We start from the raw sequence: 7,262 nt of genomic DNA on the forward strand, positions 1-7,262 counted from the left end.
TTCCTGAGGCTTCTGGCAAACGGTGCAAGGAGCGAAAGGCCGATGGAAGAATCACCTCCAACATGTTGATTCTTCTCTGGGAGGGGGGACAGGAAGCAACAGGGGCTGATGGGAAATGTAGTTCTTAATATGGAGGAACATGAGCACTAACAGTATCACTGCTGATGTCACTGGTTTACTGACAGGATCAACAGGACAGCTTTGTGTTTACATTGTGAGTCACCAGGTCACACTCACAAGGTTAATCTGCTGGATTGCTTTATGGCACAAAACAGGAAGTACTTTAATTTGAAAGTAACTTAACGAGGGAACGTGGTTTGGCTGCATACTGACTCTTGCTGAAGAGTGAGTTGCTTGCAGACATGTTGTTCTGTGTAGCTGTGGCCTGAAACCACTCATTTAAAATGAGATTAGGATTAGCAACGACTGTGCTTCTCCTGTTAGCTCCTCCGGTTAGCATCTGGAGAGGCGAGGAAAAGCGTTTGTTTAAACTTTAAACGGCTGAAACACAGGACGCCTCGGTTCTCGCTGAGGAACCTCTCACCTCGGCGAGCTGCGTCTTGGCAACGATACACATAAAACCACTGACCTTCCTGTTGCATTGATTTCAATGGGAAAGACAGTTTTACTCCATTCAAGTTCTGCGACACGCCTGAAAGTTTCAGCCGCAGAACTTGATTGAGTAGAACCGTCATGGGCCTTTAATTCACACTGTGAAGAATATTTTAACTTAACTTACCATGTAGCATTTATGATTTTATGATTTATGATTTTATGTGTGCATGTTTTTTTACTTTTATGCTGTGCGGGCAGTGCTTTTTACATTATTTTATTCTATTAAAATTATAATTGTATTATTATTTTATTTTATTTTTATTTTATTATTTTATTTTAATATTTTTATATATTTTATTTATTCTATCCTATTTTGTTTTAGTATTTTATTATTATTATTATTATTATTATTATTATTATTATTTACTTTATCTGATTTTATTTTAATTGATCTTATCTTATTTTATCGTGTTATCCTACTGTGTTTTTTACCTTTTTATTCTGCTTTTGTTGTGTTATTTTGTGGTGTTTTATCTTGCTGTGCAGCACTTTGGAAAACCTTGTGTTTGTTAAATTGTGCTATATAAATAAAGTGGATTGGATTGGATTGGATTAACTATGATTACATATGGTGAGATAATACTCACCATATGTAATGTGAAGATGTAATAATTTTATTAAATATCGTTATTATTATTTTTTAGCTGGGAGTGTCAGTCTCAGACACTGTGCTGCTGTGAACCAGGATTTGAATGGACATGATCAGGAGGCTAAATGGTGTAAAAGCCTCATATTAGCTAAAAAATTCAAATTCTTGGCTCCACCACAGGGGGGCGCTGTGACTTGTGTAGAAAACCAGACGACAGAAAACACAAACAGGAGCTCAGTGCCCGTCGATCCGTGGTCCAGCTTTGAGTTTGACTTATTTCTAGAAACCACAGGGCGAGCGTGGAGGAAGAGCGCCTCCTCTGGCCCGAGTGCCGGGCTTTTTCGCAGCAAAAACGGCAAATCCGAGCGTCTCCGGGATTGTTCCCGTTGCCATGACAACAGCTGTAAACGTTCAGCCCGTGGTCACGGCGTCCGAACCGAAGGACCACGGCTCATTTTAAGAGCGCTTTAAGGGACTTTGCGGTTTGCACGACGTGGGCGGCGCCGGACGGGGGGAAACGCCCACCGGGCCGCTCGGGGACCGCAGAGGACGGCCGGGCGGGCGGCGTGGCGTCGCAGCGGCGGCGGCACGGCGAGGCCTCGACCGATCCACTGACGGCTGGAGGAGGAAACACGCAGCAGCTTGAAAGTGCCTCTTGTTCTGTCGCAGCCAAACTGTACGCCTTAAAGTTTCTCTGAGCGGCGGAGGAGCGGCGGCTGGTGATTACAGGTTCAGAGTGAGTCATTATTCAAAACACAGCCGAGTGTCATCCGAGGACAAGTGTCTGTCGGGCACGTCACCTCGCCTCCCCGTCTTCAATCTCCATAATTCCCGAGTTTTTTTACGCAGAGTAAATTTACATTCCAGAGGGCTGAGCTCGCGCAGAGAGCGAGGCAGAGTCGTCTGAATGTAAATGTCCTGCATGCATATTGCATCGGCTCTCCTGTGGCTCCCGCGACGCCGACGCCGGCTGCTATGTGATGTGAGGACAAGAGGCAGCGGCAAGTCCCCGGCAAGGTTATTACCGCCGCTAAAACCCAGGCGATGAAAGAGATAAATTAACATAAACGTGAAATGCTTTGCAGTTTTCATCTCTGTTTACACTTCCTGCCGAAGAGGAGAATGAATTAGTGAGATTATTCCGGGGCTGCGAAGGCTGATCTCAGACCGCCGGGGCGTTTCATCTGAGGGGAACTTGAAGTTCAGCGAGGGGCTGCTCAAACATTCATGCTGCAAATAAGCTCCATGATTTATAAACATGTATGATTCATGCGTCGCGTTGCACCCAAACATGCCTGTGTCATATTTCTCCTCCGCCTGTCACTTTAATCACTACCTTCCTCTGTCTTGCTCTTCATCAGTGACTTCTTCTTCTTTTTCTTTTATCACTCTCCTCCTCCTCCTCCTCTCTCTCTCTCAGTTTTTTTCAGGCCGGCTCAGGTCAGGCGAGGTCTTCTTTTTTCATGCCCCCCCCCCCCCCCAGTGAGGTTTCATCCTCCGTCCCATTAAACTTTGGGGGAACTCGACCTAGAAATGCATCGATCTGATTGGTTCAGTGCGCCGGCAGCAGCGAGCGACCCTGAAGCCCCGGTGTGTTTGAAGAGAGCATCTCTACCTCCTTCTCTCTCTCTCTCTCTCTCCCTCTCGATCGCCCCTCCATCCTCTCAGCAGCAGAGCCTATATTTCTGTACGGTGGCAGGCTGAGGATGTTCGAGTCACGTCAGGACAGGAAAGTCGCCAAAATCCCTGCAACTTCTGCAGGAGCGGCTGGAGCGTGGAGCCCGGCCTTCGCTCAGCTCAGAGACACGAGGGAGAACGTCCTGTGTGGAACCACGATGGGAAGCTAGGGGGCGCTGCTCAGAGGGCCGAGACATTCACCTGAAACTCCAATGAGTTGGAGCTCAAACTCCCACCTGACATACACTCCCTCTCTAAGCCCCTCCCACCTGAGATTCACTCCCTCCAAGCTCCAAGCCCCTCCCACCTGAGATTCACTCCTCCAAGCCCCTCCCACCTGCGATTCAAGCCCCTCCAAGCCCCTCCCACCTGAGATTCACTCCCTCCAAGCTCCAAGCCCCTCCCACCTGAGATTCACTCCCTCCAAGCTCCAAGCCCCTCCCACCTGAGATTCACACTCTCTAAGCCCCTCCCACCTGAGATTCACTCCCTTCAAGCCCCTCCCACCTGAGATTCACTCCTCCATGCCCCTCACAGGCAACATACACTCCCACCTGAGATTCACACTCTCTAAGCCCCTCCCACCTGAGATTCACACTCTCTAAGCCCCTCCCACCTGAGATTCACTCCCTTCAAGCCCCTCCCAGCTGAAATTCGCCTCCTCCTCCAAGCCCCTCCCACCTGAGATTCAGCCCCTCCCACCTGAGATTCACTCCCTCCTCCAAGCCCCTCCCACCTGAAATTCACCTCCTCCTCCAAGCCCCTCCCACCTGAGATTCAAGCCCCTCCCACCTGAGATTCACCCCTCCAAGCCTCTCCCACCTGAGATTCAAACCCCTCCCACCTGAGATTTACTCCCTCCTCCAAGCCCCTCCCACCTGAGATTCACTCCCTCCTCCAAGCCCCTCCCACCTGAGATTCAAGCCCCTCCCACCTGAGATTCACCCCTCCAAGCCCCTCCCAGCTGAGATTCAGCCCCTCCCACCTGAGGTTCACTCCCCCCTCCAAGCCCCTCCCACCTGAGATTCACTCCCTCCTCCAAGCCCCTCCCACCTGAGATTCACCCCTCCAAGCGCCTCCCACCTGAAATTCACCTCCTCCTCCAAGCCCCTCCCACCTGAGATTCACCCCTCCAAGCCCCTCCCACCTGAGATTCAGACCCTCCCACCTGAGATTCACTCCCCACATACACAGATGTTTAGTTCTAGTTCAGTTTTTATTAGTTTCCGTGTTTTTGTGTTGTTGTTGTTGTTGTTGTTGCTGTTGTTGTTGTTGTTGTTTTGTAACATGGGGTGTACATTAAAAGGGCTAGAACAATGGTTCTGAAAATTGCAAAAAAAAAAAAAAAAAATTATAAAATGTCTTCACTGAGGACCAAATAAACTGACAAAGATGAAAACTGAAGAAATGTTCTCCATAATTTCTGTTAGTTTTGTAAACACACAATACTGTTTCAGTGAGTTATCTTTTTTTTTTTCATTTTTCAGTTTACAGAAAATGTTTTTTCACAACTAATTTTCGTGATTTCGGCAGTTTTTATTTTCTATAACAACCTGTGGGGCAGCAGGGAGGAGGGCGGGGCCACCAGCACTACCAGCCAATCAGCAGCCGGCAGCTCATTAATAATAAATGAACGGCCTCCTCTATGCTTTTGTGCCAAATGTGCTCAAGGCCAGTTGTGTTTCTGTCATCTCTTCAAGGCGCCTTGGTGGGGCTGCCAGGGCCAGTTTGCAGGGGCTCCTGATGGACAGGCGGGGTGAGGGGTCACAGGTGGGGCGTACCTGGCTTTGAGCGGGGAGACGGTGTCAGAGGAATAATGGCTCAATGGAAAATGGACGAGGGCATTAGGGCTGAGTGTCCGAGGTTTGGACTCTGCTGCTCTACGGGAACACCAGCATGTACTGGGATCAGCTGGGCTGGGGCGTTACTGGGAAACCATTTTGCAATTTATTTTTTTTTCTGTACATGTTCAAAAATTCAGTAAAAAGATTAAAACTCTAAATTCAGGGGAAAAATTCTCATATTTAGGAGAAAACCTGATTTTTTTTTCTCATGAGTTTGTGAGTTTTTCATCTCAGTGTCCAAGTTTTTTTTCTCATTTTTCTTCTCAGAATGTCACCGCAGCAGCATGACAGTCACAGGTCTCCTATATGTATTTCCCTACATTTCCCACAGTGTCTGGATTACATGGTGATGCTGAGCATCTGTCACCGTGGTAACAGCCCGACTCCGCCCTCCACATGAATAAAAGACTGTGGCTGTCTGTGACCTCCACATCTCGTCTCTAATTTATGTTTTTCTCAGGACGAGGAGACGAGAGCGGAGAAACCAGAGAAACCAGAGAGCTGTTCACCAGAGGGGCGTCCGCTCACGACCGGCTGTAAATTTAACCCCCGCCCCCATTTTTTTTTTTTTTTTTTTTTTTTTTTGGTGAAGTTAGTATTTTATTGCAGTAATTTCCTCTAACGCACGCCCACCCCGTCTGTGTTTCCTAAAAATACTCTTCTTTTCTTTTCTTCAGGTTCACTTTCATAGAGCTGATTTAGTTTTTTTCATCTTTCTCACTGAAATTTATTCCAAACCATCTATCTTTTTAATCCTGATTCGTTTTACAGGTTTTTTTTGACCCCATTACTTCCTCAGTTTCTTCTCTTTATTCCCCCATTTTTCATTTGAACATGCATTTATTTTTTCTCTGTGTTTTTTGCCCACTTTCTCTTCGTTCAACAAAAAAAAAGTTCTCCAAGGAACCTTTTTCAAAATAGTTCTACAGTTTGTTTGTTTGTTTGTTTGTTCTGTTATCCCAAGTGAGGAGCCGTCCACTAAATAAGTTCTCTAGTAGCTGATGGTTCTTCATGGAACCATTTTGATGGTTATTTCAGTTTTTGCACTTTCCAACCTCTCACCTTCACCCTCTCTTTCTCTCTCTCTGTCTCTCTCTCTCTGTCCTCCCTCCTCCTCCTGCTCCATCCATCCATCCATCCTCCTGTTTTCACCTCCTCTGCCTCCTGCTGAGCTCTCCTCCTCCTCCTCCTCTTTTTGTTCCTCTGTACTTCCTCTCCTCTTTTTTTTTCCTCCCCTCTTGTCTCCTTCCTGAAACTTTCCTGGGAACATCTCGAATCCGCCGGACATAAAAAAAAAAAAAAAAAAAAAAAAAAAAAAAACTTGGTTTCAACAAGTCATTTAGTTTCCATCTTCAGTGTTTAAATCTGGTTTCCTTTCAAAATAAGGTAAAAAAAAAAAAATCCACCACCAACAAATCCTCCATTACGACTTTAATCTCAGAATTTTCAAGTTTTTTACTTGTAAATTTACTACTTTAATCCCAGGGAATATCTTCCTTTTTCTTAAATTTACAGCTTTAATCTCAAATATTCAGATTTTTTTTCTTGTAAATTTATTACTTTAATCTCAGAATTTGAGCGTTTTTTTTTGTTTTTTTTTTTTAAATTTGTGACTTAGTAATCTCTGAATTTTTGAGTTTATTATGGTTAATGTTATTTTTTCATCCCTTTTCACAAAAAAAGTTCCCTAAAGGAGGAACCATCCACTAAATAAGTTCTCTGGAAGCCGGCGGTTCTTCATGGAACCACGTCGGAACCATTTTTTACAGCGTGCAGAAGATTATTTCAGGTTAAAATCCATATTTATTAATCTGACGGTGTTTTTAGCTTCGTCCAGGCCAGCTGTGCAGAAACAGCTTCATCAGGATGTTTTATTGCACTTTTACAAGTTATTTCATATTATGTGGCATTTATGACGTCCTCGGCTGCGAGCGGGCTCCAAGTGCAGCAGATAAAGAGGCTCAGAGAGACGAGTGTAGTTCATTTTACCGCCTCCTCCTCCTCTAAATCACCTTCGACCTGCAGACAAGCAGAGGAAGCACTTTATTACCTGAGAGGGGGCTTATAAAGGGAGGGGGGGGGCGGCGTCCAGTTGGACTGGTTCAAGGATCCTGAAGCTCCAGAGCGGATCCGGTTCTCTTTCATATCGTCTCCTGAACCTGTTCACCCCCTCCCGTCTGCCTCTGTGCGCTCACGCTGCCTTCAGGTTCTGTGGGAAAGACGGCCGACGGGAGCTTCCAGCCTGGAAATACGAGTGTCTCTCAGCTTCCAGGCCGTTGATGCTGCTGGGAACCCTCTGCCTGTCTGTCTGCCTGTCTGTCTATCTGTCTGTCTGTCTGTCTGTCTCTCCTCTCCAACCTTCTGCCTCCACGTGAGTGTCAGGCCAAGGCGGGGGGGCGAGCTCAGGTTTCATTGTGTTCAAGGAAAACAGAAAAACATTTAGCCTTTTCCCCTCTTCCCCAGACTGAGATCAGATGTTGGATACATAATGTAACACAACATAACGTAATATAAGGTGATATAATGTAACAGAAATT

Source organism: Myripristis murdjan, chromosome 20, assembly GCF_902150065.1.
Source record: "Myripristis murdjan chromosome 20, fMyrMur1.1, whole genome shotgun sequence".
Classification (NCBI taxonomy): domain Eukaryota; kingdom Metazoa; phylum Chordata; class Actinopteri; order Holocentriformes; family Holocentridae; genus Myripristis; species Myripristis murdjan.